The 19,135-nt window shown below is 38.6% G+C and overlaps 1 protein-coding gene across 19 annotated transcripts in view; it reads right to left on the minus strand.

Moving 5' to 3' along the window:
• FHIT (fragile histidine triad diadenosine triphosphatase) overlaps positions 1-19,135 on the minus strand; it is a 1,443,555-nt gene that overhangs the window by 704,404 nt on the left and 720,016 nt on the right. The gene's annotated exons all lie outside the window — the stretch shown is intronic.

Below are 19,135 nucleotides of genomic sequence, written 5' to 3' on the forward strand. Positions count from 1 at the left end.
ATAATCTATAAAAGTATGGACTGTGTTATACTCTTGAAACTAATATTACATAATATTGTAAATCAACTATGATTCAATTTAAAAAGAACTCACAGAAATCATAATGAGAAAATTTTAAAAGGAAAATGAGTGCATTAATAATTAAAAAATAAAAGGTGGATTAAGAAACAGAAGTTAGCCCATCTCCCATGACTTGCTAGAGGCATAGGTGACACAAGAATTTAGGTTCTAATACAAGCTTGCTTCTACTATTCCGTATATAATTGTAAATAACCCATAATAATAATGATAATAGCAGCTAGTATTTGTGGAATCCAGTATCCATCAAAATTTTAAGCTCTATAAATTTAAAAGCTCATTTAATCTTCACAACTTTATGAGATGGATCCCATCATCCCCATATTATAGGTGTACAGTTGTGACACAGAAAATATCTTTACCGGGGCACATAGCTACTAAGTGGTGGAGGAAGAATTTGAATCCAGCTCCAAAGCCCAGCTCTTAAATACTATACTATTCTGCTTCTTAGTAAGTACCCAAAACCCAATTTTCCCAATGTATTAAACAACTTTTTAAAAGCCCTCAGTTTCTCTATGATGCTTCTTCAGTCACCCCAGTACAAATTTATTTCCTCCTTTTCTCAACCATGCTTTGAGACTTTGACTCTTTTATCCTATCAGCCTGATTATGTGAACACACACACTTCCTCCCAACAGAAAATTGCTCCTGAGATCAGGGGTTGTGCCTTTAACTCTATCTGTTCTCTCCAGTACTCTCTCTCTCACAATCACTGATCTCGAGTAGACAGTCAGCAAAAACTTTCAGGCTGAACAAGAACAAAAAGTGGCAGGTAGCTGGCAAAGATACTTCTAATTCACCTTACTAAATTTGATAGAGGGTTTGCTCACTCAAAACAATCCATATCCACATTCAGGGAAAATCCAGATCTAAACATCATATTTTACAAACAAGTACTTAACTAGTAGGTGTTTGCCTGATTTAAGGTATTCTGCACCCTTCGTACCAAAATAATGACTAGTCATTTGAATTAATAGATATCCACATACTTCAACAACAGCTGTCTGGAATGATATATGATGGTATTTTACAATTTTTTTAAAAATTAAGAAAGATTCATACAGTTATGTAGGCTAACTCAATATTGTTAACTCTATAATTCAAATTTAACAGAAACTATTCATGTTTAATCATCAATTCCCTTTTACTAAGACAGTAAGAAAACACACTCTTGCTGATCAGTAACTAATCACATTGCTGAGTTAACCCAAGCTTTGCAATGGCTTTTAAAACATAAGGAGTGATGTGCATTGAACCCAGAACACCGAAATTGCCCAAGCTACTCCCTAGCACACTACACGACCTGCTTCCATCAGCTCAATTGTACATTAAACCAGGAATCTAGCATCCAGCATTTTTCTTGGCAGAAAATAAGTACTCAAATATTTATTCAATTTATGGATTAATTAATGAATTAATTTAGGCAATTGTTCCTCCAAATTTTCCAAACTTGAATTCTTCCTTTTCTCACTTGTGTTTTCTACATGGTACCCTGTGTGAAGCCATGCAGGGCTATTTCCCTGTGCTGGAAGATATGAAATAAGACCTTTTCCATCCTTTTACATTACTTCTGAACTCTGCTCTTTGTTTTGGCCATGGGCCCATAGGAACTGATGTCAGAGGACGGGTGGTTAGAGGGATGGTACCTCGAGCTACATGGTCTGAGTCAATGATTACCCTGGGCACATCTTCCCTCTGATACTGGAAACCACCAGAACCACACCGAGCAGCCTGGTAAGATGGCAGTGGCTCTTGCTCCTCTCTGGGAATCAAGTTATCTCCTGACCCTTGGATGTCCGGAACCACCCCTCCCTCCCACCTTAAATTCTCAGACTCCTGGAAGGGCAGAAGGGCATATATTGTCTTTTAGAGTGGAAAAAGTGTTACAGAGAGAGTATCTCTGAAAAAACTGGCTATTTCAGAGACAAGAGATTCTCTTTGGGCTTATTCAAAAGCCCTCCTCCCATGTTGCTTTGTGGGCTAGAGATTCACACACTGGTCTTAAGGCACCAAAGCCACACTCACATTCATGCTGCTTTCCATCACATTTTAAATCCTTTACTGATTCCCATCACTCACTAAGGTACTCTCAGCCCTGCTTTACATCTGCAGCCCCACAACTGCTCACACTCAGTCACAGCCCTGCAAGTTACAACTTGACCTTGTCCCTTGAGTCTCATTTTACAGAGGCAATGGAGTTAAGAGCATTATTCATTAGCAAGTCAAAAATTACTTAAATAACCAAATGGTTCCTAAACTTCTCTGAGTGGTGCCAGTAGCAACTCACTGCCCTGGGTCTGCTTCTCCTCCTCATTTTTCCAGACCAGAAATTGGTATTTACCCAGCCATCAGTTCCCAAGGCTAGGTTTTCTCCCACGCAGGGGGAAACTGGGCTTGCTACACTCTAAGTCACTTGACTGAATGTCCTACTGCCTGTCTCTACATGGAAGATGGCGCATAAATGAAATCATTTACACAACAGCCACTCTAATTTCTAAAATAAATCTTAGAGATGTCAAATTAGGCATATGACAAATAAAACTATCCTAAATAACAAGAGACCATGTATTGAACATTTACTATGTACCATGTCCTATGCCTAGAACTTTACCTGCATCATCAATTAATACTCTCAGCAGTCCTATAAGAAATGCACTAATGCTATTCCATCATGAGAAAGCTAAATATAAAAACTCTGCCCATAGTCATAGGGAATGTGAATTCATTTATGTCCAATTGTCAGTTGAAACTATACAGCGCACAGACTCTCCAAATATAAGCAAACAAACAAAATGTATACGTATCTGTAGTAGTTTTTCTCTTTACTTTCTTACTATTTCTACAATATTCGATGGGGCGACAAATCTCTAGAATTTCTCATTTCAGGATATTTCCATTGACACAGTCTCTCTCATACAAACACTATCAGCATCTCTCTCTACTTGCTCAACTAGGTGGAGCTGAACCTAAGTGCAAGTAGAGTAGGGCAATGGATAATACTCATCACTTTAGGTGCTTTACGGTTTACATTGCAGTACGATTCCGATACTCTAGTAAACTACAACCCAGAAGGAGCAACGTATTGTGAACATCTTAGACATGACGACCAGTTATAGGAAGTTATCCTTTCTTAGAAATTTGTAACTTTATCGCTTTTATTTCTGTTGTTTTGTTCTTAGAACTCTTTCAAAGCCCAATAAGGTAGAACCAGATAACTATCTTTACCTGATGGAGCAGGTAGAAAAGCAGAAAAATGAAAGAAAAGAAAAAAGGCAATTTTACCCTGAAAGAACCTAACTGAATATTTCATCAACATTTCATGAATAACTGATGAACTCTAGCTTTATCCTCTTCAGGTTCCTTCTAGATTGTGCTACCAGTAAGTATGACTGAGTCACTTGCCCACTAATAAAATTGTCAACAGGGGAAGTTAATTCACAAAACTGTATAAGTTACTAAAAATGGCTAGCACTTCTGAGCAATAAATATATATAGATACTCTCTTGAATATTTTTCTCGGAAGCAGAAAGAGTCTCCACTCAACAATAAAGCAGCTCACTGAATCATTTAAAAAGTGGGCTGGAAAAAACAATAAGATCTTTAAAACCATTTATCATCTCAAACTTCTTAAACAACTGTGTCATTTTTGTTTGTTTGTTTCCCTTAGAGAATAGGCACAGGAAAAAAATCACTTAACCCATGGAGATCACAACACACAGACATACTTTTTAAAAGGGCCACATACAAACTGGTTAATATAACTAAGTCATTGTCAAATCATTGCTGGAAATCTTAGACCAAGAATTTAAGAGTTAATGTTTGATATTAAAATATATATATATTTATTACTGATTTTTTTTAAAAATACATTTTATGATGCACACAGGGATGCCTTTAAAAGTCTGACTTTCTGTCCCAACTCTATCCATTGTCCCTCTGAAAGCTGACTCTGTTCTCCAAGTACCATTATTCTTATCTGTCATTTTAGCTCATTTTATTTTCCTCCAAGTCACTCTTAAAGGAATATGATTCTCTCTGTTTTCAAAAGATACATGATTTCCTCACAATGCCTGATCGCTTTATTATCTAGATGAGGTGCCCGATTCATCTTCCTAATTAACAAAGACTTTTTACACAGGATAAAAAGAACTTCTTGTGGCGGGTAGAGGAATGGTCTACAGAAAATGCAAAATCATACCCAATTGTCTTTTTAAAAAATTCCCTGTAATATATGAGATAGGTCATATGATTTTCTGGCAGAGAAGAGACTGCCCAAAGACCCTAACTCCATTAGATTAGAACATGGATAAATGAATACTGCAACATTTTCTGGATATGGTCACGATAGCATCACCACAGATGTGCCTTAGATATCTTGGCCCTACCTAGTGACTCCGCATGGATTACCATCAGTACTCTAGAGCAACGGTTCTAAAATATAATGCACTTAGAGAGCTTATTAAAAACAGAGTCTCCTGGGTCCCATCTCCAGAGATTCCAAGTCACTAGGTCTGGGTGAGCCCATAAATTTGCACTGCTAACAAGATCACAGGCGATGCCAAATGCCAGTTTTGAGACCACACTTTGAAAATCACTCTAGAGCACTGTGATTCCAAAGCACTCAGGGTAAGCTGTATCCCTTACTCTGCTTCTAAAATTCTGTTCTTGGACGATCCTGGCCTGCTGCTTTAAGAAGCACTTGCTCTTTAAAGAAAGGACACTGCGGAAGTGGGAGGCTATCCTCCTTTGTTTAAAAAAAAAAAAAAAAGTAATGGCTCTTCACTCAGAACAGAGAGCAAGCTGACACTGGTTTGCAAAGGCCTATCTCATTCCTGATCCTTTATCATTTGAGAGATGTGAGCAGTCCAAGTCAAAAATGCACATTGCACATTCCCAGGAAGCCACTCACTGGGCCGACTGTAATTTTATTTAAGCCTGTCTGAACTTGCTTTTATTTTTTTTCCCCTGTAGCCACTCATGATTTTTTTCCTTTTGCAAGAGAGAACTCAAAAACAAGCCAAAAATCAAGCATTTCTATTTATATCAAGATTCACACTGTAACTCCCTACTCATCCTCCTATGCAAAAAGAAAACATAAGACCATAATAGCCACCCTTCAAAAATGATTAAATAACAATCATCTGAAAGCCAGATTGTTGGTAACATTTCCATGCCTTTTGTGTGCAAATCCATACGGTGGTGGTTGGAAGACCAAATATCTAAGAATAAAACTGATATATTCCTCACTGTAAAGCAGCAGTTGTAAACACAAATTCCTACAGCATAAATAATGTAATTTAATGGATCAAGCCAGGAGTAAGGCAAAGAGAGAGTAGTAGGGACAATGGAGAATTTGAGAGTTCTAGCCTTATCTAAAGAAAGCTGCTACTCTTTAGCTCCAGACCAAAGTCCAATTCCAGTAACATCCATAAATGAGCCATCCTTGGGACAGTTACTATTTGTGGTTTTTCACCTAGTCCTATTTCTTGGTGTGTCCAGAGATTTTAAGTTAAATTATAGGTGTTATGTACGAAAAATTACCAAGAAAATGGATGATGGTAACTTCTTTCAAATAAGGTTCAGTCTAGTCTCTGACAGGCAGCCTGAGATGGGATAAGTCACCTTTATCCAATTCAGGACAGTGTTGAATCAAAGTTGGCTTGTGTCGTGAAAGATTCGGTCGGCCTCTTTTGCTCATACTCTTGGACATAGTTTGAAAGCCTATGGTGTGTACCAGTATCCCATGTCCTTCACGGGTGCTGAATTCCAATTACTTTATGCTCAGTACTGGGAGACTGTCAAAAACTGTTTTGCTTTTTCAGTTATTTGCTTCTTAGCTTCCTAGCCTCACACCCTACAAGGTGTAAGAACTAGGCAAAATGCCTCAGGCAGCAGAACTGCCGAGGATCAGGCTAATATCTAGTATGTGTCTTCTCTCTGAGATCTTGGCCCCTCAAGTCCTGGCTGCTCTGGTAGCCCCAAAGTTCACTGGTGGTCCCTTCAGTCTTGTGAGATTGCCAAAAATTCTGCTGCCTTCTTAGCTTCCTAAGCATGATCTTTTGCCTGGTTTCTCAGCCTTTCATTCCAAGCCCAGAGTTGGCAAGTTTCCTGAAGGGAAAAGTAGCTTACAGAATGTGGGCTCACCACTCCATAGTTCACTTGCTCTAGGAGTCTTGGTTTTCTTGGCAGCTCTTTGATTTCTTCAAATTAGGTATGTTCCAGACTTTGTTTACATTTGGCTTTTCTATCGTTTTCCAAGAAGCAATGGTTTGTCATAAGCCACTCCTACTTACCCAGAAGCAGAAGTCCCCAGATTAATATGGTAATATAACTACTTCCCCAAGAAATAATGTTTTTATTCTGAAATTTGGAGTTTAAAATCAAATTTAAACACCTAATCCACAAAAGCTATGTAGGAATTTTTTTTTTTTAAAGAATTGACTACAAAAAAAAAATTGACTACAAATGTGATTATTTATACATATATATGCATTCCATTTCAAACAAGACATCAACTAATTCTTTTGGTTCAGTGCTCTCCTTTAAGACAGATATGTCAAGCATTGTTTGTAATTTGTCAGCAGCCTTAAAAGAAATTTCAAATAAGCACAAATTAATGTTACGGTTTAGAGTACATGAGACACTCTAGATAAATATTTGATGATAGATGGACAGTAGGCAGAGGAATGGTTTCATCTAACATAGTAACAACAACAACAACAACAAAGTGACAAGACGCACACCCTTATGCTTATCAGGGAACAAGATGAGGATACCACTGACAGAACATCTCTCCCGTAGCTGCAAGTAAGTGGCCCCACTTAAAGCAAAGAGATAGATATCTAAATATAGACACCATCTGCCTTAAGCCTTTCTGTATAATATAGTGCCTTGGATGAAGAGGTACATAACAGGGATGGTAAAATAACCAAATTATTCCCATTACCGTGTGTTATCTCCACCGGTGGTTTCTGATATTCCTGAGAAGTCATCTGCAGAAGAAAGTAAAAGAGCAACAACAAATTCTCTTTATCACAAGCGTTGAAGGCTCTTTGAGATTATTGCCCTGTTAGGACAACTAGCCTAAGGAGTAAGGAACTCCCCACCATGGAGGCAGGTTGAGAATGTGGCAGTGGCCTTGGTATGAGATTGTCCATAGTGAATGCTGACTTAAGTTCCTCTGGGATTGTAAGTGACTACACGGTGGGTTCCTGCTGCGAGGGCTCTAGTCCTTTCTGTAACGGGCCTATACTCTGTGGATGTTATTACTAATAGCAAATACCCAGGCACCTGTATGATGGGGATGTGGAAAGACATCAGAGCACAGCACATTTTCTAAGCTAATTGCCTGATTTTCACAATTATCTAGTCTTAAGATTGAGTCACCCAAATATCTAGACCTGAAAACAAACAATGAATAGAAATGACTTTAGCTTGGTGTGCAGTTTCAAATAGTGGGGAAAAAAGGAGCATTACCTGTATGTGGCACACACTGTGCCAAGGATGTTACATGAAATCTGTTCATCTTCACAACAACTCTTACAATCCTCATTTTTATAGATGAGGAAAATGAAGCACAGAGTGGCTTAGTAATTTATTCTAGGGGGTAAGTAACAGAGAGCCGACCAGAAACTAGGCCCCTAGTTGCCACGTCTCAAGTCCTTCACCACACGGCTTTACGGGCCTCCTGGGCTGCACTGATCAGCTTAATGCTTAGCTTCATAGTCCCTGTACTTTAATAATGTGACTACAGATTAAGGACATGTGCCTTTCCTTGCCATCCTTAAATTCTGAGCTAAACAGAAAATTAAGGACATCGCGGGAGCCGTGATTCTTCCCTAACACACTGTGCTAAGACATGGTTTATGAGATCTTTGTATCTAGTTGAAATGTGTTTACTAAGCCTTGCCAGGAAGTTCCTTCTATGGGGATATTATACACTGGCCACATAAATGGCTGCAAGAACTAAGAAGCCTTCCTTCCAACCAGCCCTTTACCTCCAAATAAGTAATTAAGTAGATTTGGAAAATGAAGCATCTGGTTAATTCCCTTTGACAAGTCACTAGGCCTGCATAAAGAATAGTCACTTAATACAAAAAGGGTGGGAAGATTGCACCGTTTGCCTACCTCAACACTGCTGCAAAACACACATTGATGTGTAGAAAAAGTATCTTTGGGAAGGCAAAACCTGGTTTGATTGCCTGGAGACTACACACTGCAAATCTGCTTTTCAAGGAGCATTTACTAAGCACTAGAGGAAAGAGAACAGGTGTCCCAGTCTGCAGGCCAACATCTTGTTGCTGGCTTTTCTAGTATCTTTGCAACCACGAGCAAGTCACATTGTGAGCTTCCGTTTCTTCCTCAATAAAAGAAAGGTGCCAACCTGCCTCATGATGTTTTTGTAAAGGTGGCACCTGTGGAAGCAATTCAAAAACTATTCACTATATCATGTATATGATATATGCATATATATGACATACACACACACACACACACACACACACACAAAGCACCAAGGCGAAGCTGTGCATATTATACAGATGCCAAGGACTATACCAGCAACAAGGCAGAACAGAGCAGACAAGTCCACTAAGCCACCCCAGAAGAAGTGAGCCTGAGAGAACATGCTGGGTTTCCATAGTGATAGGAAAAGGGCAGAGCAGTCCAGGCAAAGGAATACGAAGGGAGAGGAGTACAAAGGTTGGCTACAGAAATGGGTCCCAGAGAGCCTCGCTAATGAGCACCAGGTAAGTGTGGAATTCTGGGAAGAAGTAGCAGTGGAGAAGACTCACTCATTAATAGAAAGTCATTTGTTATAGAAAAATCTGTGTGCCTGGCACCATAAACCAAAAACACCAACATGCAGGATCCTGCTTTATCCTGATAACAAGCCCAGGGAAGGGATGCCCCCAATTTACTGATTAAGTACCAGACGCTCTGAGCACTTTCTCAACTGCCAGGTCCACATAGAGAGTAAGAGGTAGAAGACAGGTTCAAAAAGGGGTCTGTTTGACTCCAGGAATCATGCTTCTTGCCCACCTTGCTATGTTGCCTCTCTTTATATCACGTCAGGATACAAGCCAGCTTGTGTACTAGCCTGTATTTCTGTAGATGAGAACAACTTTCTACTTAAATACATGGAAAAAAAAAATGAGGTATGATATACACTCAAATGTTTCACAGCCCTATCTCTCTGTGTGGTGGGATCATAGGGGACTATCTCAACATCCTGAAGTATTATCAGACTTTTTTTAATCAGAAAGAGAAAACAAGTAAAATATTAAAATGCAACCGCATTTTTCCTCCTTAAGGATAGCTCTGTTGTTGTTTTTTTTTCCAAAATTATTCAGAACATCTGTGTCAAAAACAGAAATGAGGGAGTCAAAAGGGGGAGCCTGTTTAGGGTTAAATATTATAAATTTGATTTTTTATGATTATAATTATCTATGGGACATGAGGAAGCAGCTAAAAACATCTGAGTGAACCTAGTCTAGTGAGGGGTTGGACTTGAGGTAGGTTCATGATTATAGGGGCAGGAGGTCACTGTAGAGCTCTTCACAAACTGGGTAGTCCCCACCCCAAGACTTTCAGAGGGAACTTTGGTGAGAACCACTAATCTAGAATCCACTGTACTGGTGGGAATACGCAGTGACACCTCAAATACGCTGGCCTGGAGAAAGGCTAGGAATCACAAAGAGATAACTGACAGAGAGAGATGCAATTAGATAAGACAGTACAGGGAGAAGGTAAAAGAAAAGCAGTAAGCTCAGGACAGACCTAAGGGAGCTCCATATTTGGAGACCAGAAAGAAGATAAAGGGAAATGAAGGGCAGGGGAAAGGAGAGTGAACAGAAGTGTGGGTGGGTAGGAGGGTATTAAAAAGAACATTCTAATATGAATCCTTATTTCTTACAATGAAAGCAAGCTTTAGAATGTAAAACTCTATTTTCAAAAGAATATTTCATAATATATGTAAATTTTTACCTGGATTAAGAGAGAAAAGGAAGAAGCTGGCTTCCATTTAGCCAATATAAAACTTCATAATCTCTTATATTATTGGGAGGAGATCACAGACTATTTCAATGATTTAATAAGCAGATAAAGCTTTTTCAAAATTAGCTGTTTTCAACAGTTAAGAGTTAACATGGATACCTGTAAGTTGTTTAATGAAAACCTGTTTCTAGGAGTTCTTAGGGCAACTAAGAAGGCAATCACAATATTAAAATGCTCTTAACACTAGCAAAATAGCAATTAATTAAAATCCCAACATGCAGTTATTCCTATTAAAAAAAAGATTTTTACAAAGTTTTACGTACCTGGCAATCTTGAAATTAATCTGAACACTGTACTCACAGAAAATAGCCAAGGTCAAGAAATCCTTACCCTTTTTTGTTGTGGGAAATACTCAGAATCACAAGGACCAATCTGCCCTTGGATATTCTAAGACCCTGCCTCAGTGACTACTTTGTTTCATAAAACCCCAATTTTTCCCCTCCTTCTTTGACACATTACTCATTAATGAACTTTTTCCCTATTATAAGAGCCTGAATAAAGTCATCTCCTTAATTGTCTGGTACATTTTTTCTTTGACACATTTAACTGTTAAGAGTTTTCCAGAGAAATGTAGCAAGAAATAAATGAGACCATATCACACATACTTTTTCCATGCTCTTTTTCAGAAAGATGTATGAATGCAAAACATCAGGTAAATAAAATTTCACAAAGGATACTGAATATCAATTGATGCTGCTAGTGCCACAACTGCAAGAAAGAATGAGTATCTATGTAAAATCCCACTTTGCATGAAGATAAATCAGTACAATCGAAAATAGTTTCAAATTTCTTATTTGAATACCAAGGGAAGTAACAATAAGCAAGGAAGCCTAACTCCCCAACAACAGGAAACACTCCCAACCTCACATAACCCCACAGGTGGCACTGGGCCATTTCATAAGGGCCAGAAGTTTTGACCAATTCTAGCAACATGGAAAGAGAGAAAATCATTTTTAGCCAAGGAACAAGATCCTAACCATGAAGATGATTTAAGGATAAAAACCTCACGCCCACATGGGACTCAGGAACCACCCAGTTCCAAATTTCAACAGCTTCCTGAATCATGAAATCCAGGCACAATTCAGTGCGGCAAATCCAACTGATGTTTTAAGACGTGATTTTCCACTCCCTGGCTTCAGACTATACTGCAAACCCACAGTAGTCGAAACAGTATGTTCGCACAAAAACAGATATCTAGATCAATGGAAGAGGATACAGAGTCCAGAAATAAACCCATGCACTTATGGTCAATTAATCTATGACAAAGGAGCCAATAATATACAATAGAGAAAAGGCACCTCAATAAGTGGTGCTGGGAAAACTGTACAGCTACATGTAAAAGAATGAAATTAGAACATTCTTTAACACCATACACAAAAATAAGCTCAAAATGGATTAAAGGCCTACATGTAAGACCAAAAACTGTAAAACTCCTAGAGGAAAACATAGGCAGAATACTTTGACATAAACCATAGTGATATTTTTTGGATCTATCTCCTAAAGCAAAGGAAACAAAAGCAAATAAATGGGACCTAATTAAAAACTTTTGCAAAGCAAAGGAAACAACTGACAAAATGAAAAGACAACCTACAGAATGGGAGGAAAGATTTTCAAATGATATAACTGATAAGGGGTCAATATCCAACATATATATAAACAGCTTATATAACTCAACATCAGAAAAATAAACAACCCAATTAAAAAATCAGAAAAATAAACAACCCAATTAAAATAAACAACAACATCAGAAAAATAAACAACCCAATTAAAAAATTTTAATTTAAAAAAAAAATTAAAATTGGGTTGTTTATTAAAAATAAACAACCCAATTATAGACATTTTTCCAAACAGTAAATGCAAATAGCCAACAGACACATGAAAAGATAGTCAACATAGCTAATCATCAGGGAAATGCAAATCAAAACCACAATGAGATATCACCTCACACCTGTCAGAATTGCTATCATCAAAAAGAACACAAATAACAAATGTTGGCAAGGATGTGGAGAAAAAGGGACCCTCCCACATTGGTGGTGGGAATGTAAACTGGTACAGCCACTGTAGAAAAGAGAATGGAGGGTTTCTCAAAAAACTAAAAATAGAACTACCATATGACTCAGCAATTGCATTCCTGGGTATAAATCTGAAAAAAATGAAAACACTAATTCGTAAAGATATATGTACCCCAACGTTCACAGCAGCAGTATTTACAATTGCCAAGATATGGAAGCAACCTAAGTGTTCATCAACAGATGATTGGATAAAAGAGATGTGGTATATATATAAACACAATGGAATACTAAGTCATAAAAATGAATGAAATTTTACCATTTGCAGCAACATGGATGGACTTGGAGGGTATTATGCTAAGTGAAATAAGTCAGACAAAGAAAGACAAATACTGTATCACTTATATGTGGAATCTAAAAAATACAACAAATTACTGAAAATAACAAAAAAGAAGCAGACTCACAGATATAGAGAACAAACTAGTGGTGAGAGGTAAGGGGGTAAAGGATTCAGAGGTACAAACTATTATGTATGAACTAAGCTACAAGGATATATACTAGAACACGGGGAACACAGCTAATATTTTACAATAACTATCAATGGAGTATAAACTTTAAAAATTGTGAATCACTATATTGTACACCTATAACTTAGATAATATTGTACATCAACTATACTTCAATAAAAAAACTTAAGGAAAAGAGAGTTGTGATTTTCTGTAAGTTTATTTTGCTCACACTGTATTTCAATACTTCTGTGAGACTTCTCATGCCTAAATCTGGGCGGGGGGCGCGTAAAATAGTCTAACCACATGTTATTTTAGATTCTGCATAAGTGAATTTACACAACAACTTTAAGGCAGAAAAGTTTGCAGTAGAATCAGCCACACTAGGTAACAAAACTTCCCTAATTTGGACTAAAAATTAGCAACCTATTTCCTGAGCACTGCACAAAATTATGCATATGTTTTATCTCAGTTAAGTCTGCAGAAACCCCTACAAGATAGCATTCGACAGATGCAAAAGATGAGACTGGGAGAAGCTTTACTGTGTGCCCACGACAACCAGGTTGGTGGAAAGTAACTGGTAAATAGTGATTATTAAGGAAGGAAGGATTCAACATACAGCATTGTTATAGTGGAAGGACAATGAAATTTGTATGAGGCCGACAGAATGTAGTCAAAAGTATTTTAAGTGACCAGTTTAATTAATTCAAAGCAATGATAAGTAATTACAGATCAATCTTCTGAATGTCAATGGATAGTTCTAAAGTGCTGCGGCTTGCTTGAAAAGTTTCTTCTGAGTTGATTAAATATTCTCTCCAAAATCTTGTTTACATTATTAATTTTCTCAGCAACCCCTGTCTTCAGAGAAGTGCAAGTTTCCACCTGATCCCTGAAGGGTTAGCACATCTTTTTAATTAAAACGGTCTTGAATAAATTGAGTTGTTATTCTTACAGGTTATATTACTAATAGTATTAACTCCAAATAAAAGGTTAAAAAACAAGGTACATTATAAGTAGACAAACATAGGTGCCTTGGACACTGAAAGATACACCTAAACCTCATATAAAGATTGGACTCCAAATTATGAAAAAGGGACAGTAAGTCATTTCTATAGTTTTCATGAATGATTCACAGCATCGAAGAATGTAAAGATGTGTCAAAAGTTTACAAGTTTAAAGTACAAACTGAGCACTTCCTTTAGGAAAAGCTAAAACAAAATTAAACACCATTAGAAAGATTTTGACACTTTGCTCTCTTATGATCTAAATTATAGTAACAGGGTTGTGTACATAATGATGCAATTATACGCTGTCATGAACAGTTTAATTATTATATGCCTGAGTGGATTTTTTTTTTTAAAAATCAAGTGCTCCATAGAACTTCTACACCTGAATGCTTCTAACCCAGCTTTGCCATACTTTCACTATATTCAATTCTCTATGGACACAGAGGAGTGGTCTTTACTTTAAAATGATTCTATTTAAAATTCTTTAACTTGACTTTTAAGCCCTTAACGATTAGGTGCCATTTTCTCAGCATCTACTCTGCAGAGGGGCTCAACTCATTCATTCATTCTTTCCGACATTTGAAAGCCTCCCACACTCCAGGTACCAGACTAGGATGTGAGGTGGACATTTGAAGGAGGCCACAGGATCTAACTGACAAAGAAGAGGACTGGAAACCAACAGGGAACTCTGAAACAGAGAGGCAGCTTTGAGTCATGTCTATGCACTCCGGTTCCACAGTCAGATCTAGTTTATTCCTAGGTGTGACGTGAGGTAAGTTACTTAAGGTCTCTGACTCAACCTCTTCTTCATTGGGAAAATGGGGGCAACGAAAGCCTCTACCTTCGTGAAGTTGTCGTGAGGACTAAATGAGATGCCTATGCCAAGCTCTTAACACAATGCCTGGCACAGAGTATGTGCTCAGTGAGTACTAACTGCCATAGGCTGATCATTATATTATTACTGCTGCTTTTTGCATTGTAATAAGCGTCATGATGAGCCATGTGGAGGATGCTAATAAGAGTGCCAAGGAAGACCAATAAATCTTTCTGGAGCAGCTCAGTCTGAATGGACAGAATTGTAGGAGAGAAAACGCCAAGTAATGGGTCTTCAGCATTTGTTCAAGAAGAACTTCAAGAGAAGATGTCGTGTTCATTTAAATGACTGTTTTGTCTTAAGAAAGCAGCCGGCAGCTACTGATCAGACCAGAACCCCAGCCATGCTGATATCATCATCCATAAATTCATCTGCTGCATCATATCTGGGCATACAAATGCCCACTTGCTACAATTATCCCTTCAGTTTGACACGGAGAGAAAGCAACCAGAAAGCAACTTCTATTACCCTGGGAAGCTCCTCCAAATAATTAAAATTCTGAAGCTCTCCTCAAGCTGAAGGCAGATCAGACCCTCATCAGTGGCACGTCCTATTAAATAAGCAGATTCATGTTTGTTGTCCTTTCCAGCACAAGTCCTTGAGCTCACAAATCCCACAGCACTGAAAGTCATTATTTTTTAACCTAATTTAATTTTTAAAGCCCCAAATCTGTCTTCTGAAAAGGTCAACATTCCTTGTTATAGGTCTTGGGCCCTTTCTAGGTACTAGTCACTGTGTTAGGATTGTTACATACAGGATCTCATCACCTATCCTCTTCCTAGGGGCATGCTGCTATTACTCAGGGTTTTCAAGATAAGGAAACTGAGGCACAAGATAGGTGAAGTCATTTGCCCAAGTTTCATTACCTCGATCATATTAGAGCTACGATTTGAACCCAACTTTGAACTCAATGTCCATAGCCACTGCATTAGAGCATAGGCACCTTGAGAATACATTTCATTTTCTTTCTTTTCTTCGATGTTTTAAAGCAATACTCATTTTCAAAATACAAATTAAGGTAGGGGTGAGGGTGAGGTAAAGTGAGGTGAGGGGGGTGAATGGTGGCAAAAGGAAAATGAAAGTAAATTATTCAGCCACTGAGGTCAGATGTTAAAGTGGAATTCAGGGATGACCCCCATCAGGTTGGGTTTATCATGAAGATTAGGCAGGGTTCTCTTTATAACCAAAGACTGAACTCAATTTTGAGGCAGGGTCCTAGGCAGCAACGGCTGCTGATTTCCTATTAGACTGTGACGTTTTCCCCATATCATTTCCCCCCATTATTTTCAATTTCCCCCGTTATTGAGCTTCATACCAGAAACCTTCTCCCAGGCATTTACAAGGTGACTGGTGAGCCTTCCTCATAAAACAGGATGAAAGCAACTTATCTACATGCAAGTCTTTAGGACCAACCACATGACAACTGTTGATGAAGACAAGGTTGTTGTAAGTATCAAAATGAGACAATGCTTTGCTTAGCACAGTGCCAGGTACACAGTGGGCACTTAACATGTGTTTGTTCCATTATTAGTAATTTTATGGATATTATCGTAATTCCTAAAAAGAGTCATTTAACTAATATCAGAGTAACACCCCATGTCAGATGCTCTTCTCTCAAGATTATGCAACCCAACAGAGAGAAGTAACTAAAACAAATGACCAGCCCCCACGGGGAGGCATCCTGCAAGTGGCTGCCCTGTTTCACTTGTGGTAACAGCCACATGCTCAGCCAGAGAAAATTATTTTAATAAAAGTTCATCAATAGGGAGAAATTAAGCCTGGATTAGCTTGGCATCAGAGATAGGAAATTCATAAAGAGGAACAAAAGTAATTTTTTTTAAAGGATGAAAATCCATTACTAGACATACCTCCTTACCAAATGCAGTTCCAAATAAGTGCCATTACCAGTTAGATAAACTGAGCCCAACAGTGGCTGGATTCATGGAATGAGCTAATGAATTTAACTAGTCAATTAATCTCAAAGATGTCCAATCCATGTGCATGAAGGCACTGCCAGTTAGCTTGACTAGCAAAAAGAGTTGGCATGTAAAGGGCCCCCAGACTGAATTCACATTTCATCAGATGCCCCCCGATAATGTTGGCTCACAGCTGGATTTGTACAACACAAAATACACACAGTTGCATTTAAATATTTATAAGTATAAATGCTCAAAAGGGTGTATCTTTTTTACTTATCATACAGCTTATGGAAAGAAGGTTGCAAAACTCTTGGATACCTCAAAAGAGGGTGGCCCCCAAGGCTTTCTTCACTGAAGTTGAAAAGCATGTATTTCACACCTACTCTGTTACACTCACCCCTACCCATCTCCCAAGACCAGAACTGACTTGTTACTTCCCTTCCATGCTGACTTTAGACATAACTGTCAGTTGTGCAAAGTCACACTTTGGAGAACGCTCTTTCTCTTCTTAATGACAACGCTAATTATAGAACTAACCTGTTTAGTCTCTTGCCCCAAAGATTTCAGCATTTAACTCGACTCTCCCATAATTCACTGTAGTGCAGCAATTAAATTAATGGCAAATCAGCAGTGTGGAATCCTTTAAATCCCTACGGGCTTGTTCCTTCAATTAGACCAGATCAAGGAAGCTGCAGCTATTTGCAGGCAGATTAGAGGGGCTCCCTTTTTTTTATTGCCGTCAGCACTGAAGATTGAAAGGTCGCGCGTGTTGACATCTTACCCATATCCACCTGTGACAGTTTACATTGAGGTTATTCTTAAACAAGGTTTTCAATACAGCAAGAGAACCATATGGATCAGGAGGCATGAAGGCTCCCTTATACACTTCAGGCAAAGGTACCGGGCAGGTTTATACTTCTCTTCTTTCTCAGCACACCCTGGCTGCCACCCCCAGGGGCCAATAACTGATGCAGGCAACCAGTGTTCTGATGCTCTGTGAGATGCGATGCAGCCTTCAGGGTCATACAACACCCAATTAGGCTCTTCATGGTTTGGGGGCTAAGTTGCATTTTATTACATTTCAATCTTTGGCAGAAAGAAAAGCATCTCTTAAAATGCATTTATCAGTCATGCCCAAATCTAGCTTGATCAAAATCACCTGGACATTTTCTAGTTAAAAAAAGTTCAAAAAAACAGCTTCCCACGGGCTTCCCTGGTGGCGCAGTGGTTGAGAGTCCGCCTGTCGATGCAGGGGACACGGGTTCGTGCCCCGGTCCGGAAAGTTCCCACATGCCGCGGAACGGCTAGGCCTGTGAGCCATGGCCGCTGAGCCTGCGCGTCCGGAGCCTGTGCTCCGCAATGGGAGAGGCCAGGGCGGTGAGAGGCCCGCGTACCGAAAAAAAAAAAAACAACAGCTTCCCACAACTCACCCCAGAGCTAATGAATAATTATCTCTTGGGGGTCGGGCCGAGGAATCCGTTGTTTCCAAAAGCTCCCAAGATGGTTCTGGTAATTACCCCATTCAAGGAATCATTGGCATAAGTCATAATGCAAAGGTATAAGGAAGTACACATGAAGTATATAAATAACAATGCTCAATTAACTTAAACATTGAGTAGGCTTGGAAAGTCAGGCTGCCTGAGATTAAAATCTCACTCTCTAGGGTAAATTGCTGAACCTCTCTGGGTCTCAATTCTCCTCAGTTTTCAAACGGGATTAATAACACCACAGACACATGTATGTAAAGCTCTTAACTTTGGGCCAGAACCAAAGTAACCTGAAAGTATGAGTGATTATTATTCTTTAACCAGATTCCAGAAATTCTAGAAAACAGAGCTCAGTGCATAGTAGTATACAGATTTTCCACAAAACACAGTAGTCTTTTTCCTCTCACTCAATTCTTTACACTTAATACTAAGTGTGGATTAGGCTAAACGTAATGAATAAATTAGAATTACAAGCTGCATTACTTAATAATTAACTTAATTCTAAGGCATCATCAATTCACTAATAGCTTCCCTGAAGTTAAAGAAAGGAAACACATATGTGATGATTGTAATTGGGATGACTACATCCCAATTTCAGAAATGTCAATATTCCCTGGGGTGAGGTGAGATGAGGGAATCAGATCTCATATAGAACCCAGAAAAGTCTGTATTAATAGGACTACATGTATCAGCCATATATAAAGTCCTTCTCCTGAGTTGCAATCAGTAGAACAAGAGTCCTACAAAATATTCCAGTGGTGAGTAGTTTGGGAATCACTGTCTGTGATCACCCTCTTCCCCACCCCCGTCTCTCCATAGGTTTACAATGCATATTCGAGGCACACACACATACTTAAAAATCTGAAGGTTGAGAAGTCTTCCTAACAGAAATACCAACTTAACTTGGCTTGAGCTTTCCTTCTTACCCTTTGGGGAATAAACCCTATCAGGACATATTTTGAAAAACTGTAAATTAAGGCCAAGTTTCTTGGCTATGCTAATTGTGAAAATGTTTGTCCAAATATCCTGTCTGGTTAGAATGAGAGGTCTATGGGGAAAGGAGTTCCATGTCGTTAGACTAACCGCAGGAATCATAGCTTCCTTCCAAGGGTAATAAGACCTTTTTGTGTTGTTGTTTATTGGATTTTTTTAATGAACCATGAGAAAACAATAGAGAAAGCCATTACTTTTCCTGAGAAAGC

The sequence above is a fragment of the Monodon monoceros genome, unplaced genomic scaffold (assembly GCF_005190385.1).
Source record: "Monodon monoceros isolate NGI ecotype Baffin Bay Population unplaced genomic scaffold, NGI_Narwhal_1 Super_Scaffold_3, whole genome shotgun sequence".
Classification (NCBI taxonomy): domain Eukaryota; kingdom Metazoa; phylum Chordata; class Mammalia; order Artiodactyla; family Monodontidae; genus Monodon; species Monodon monoceros.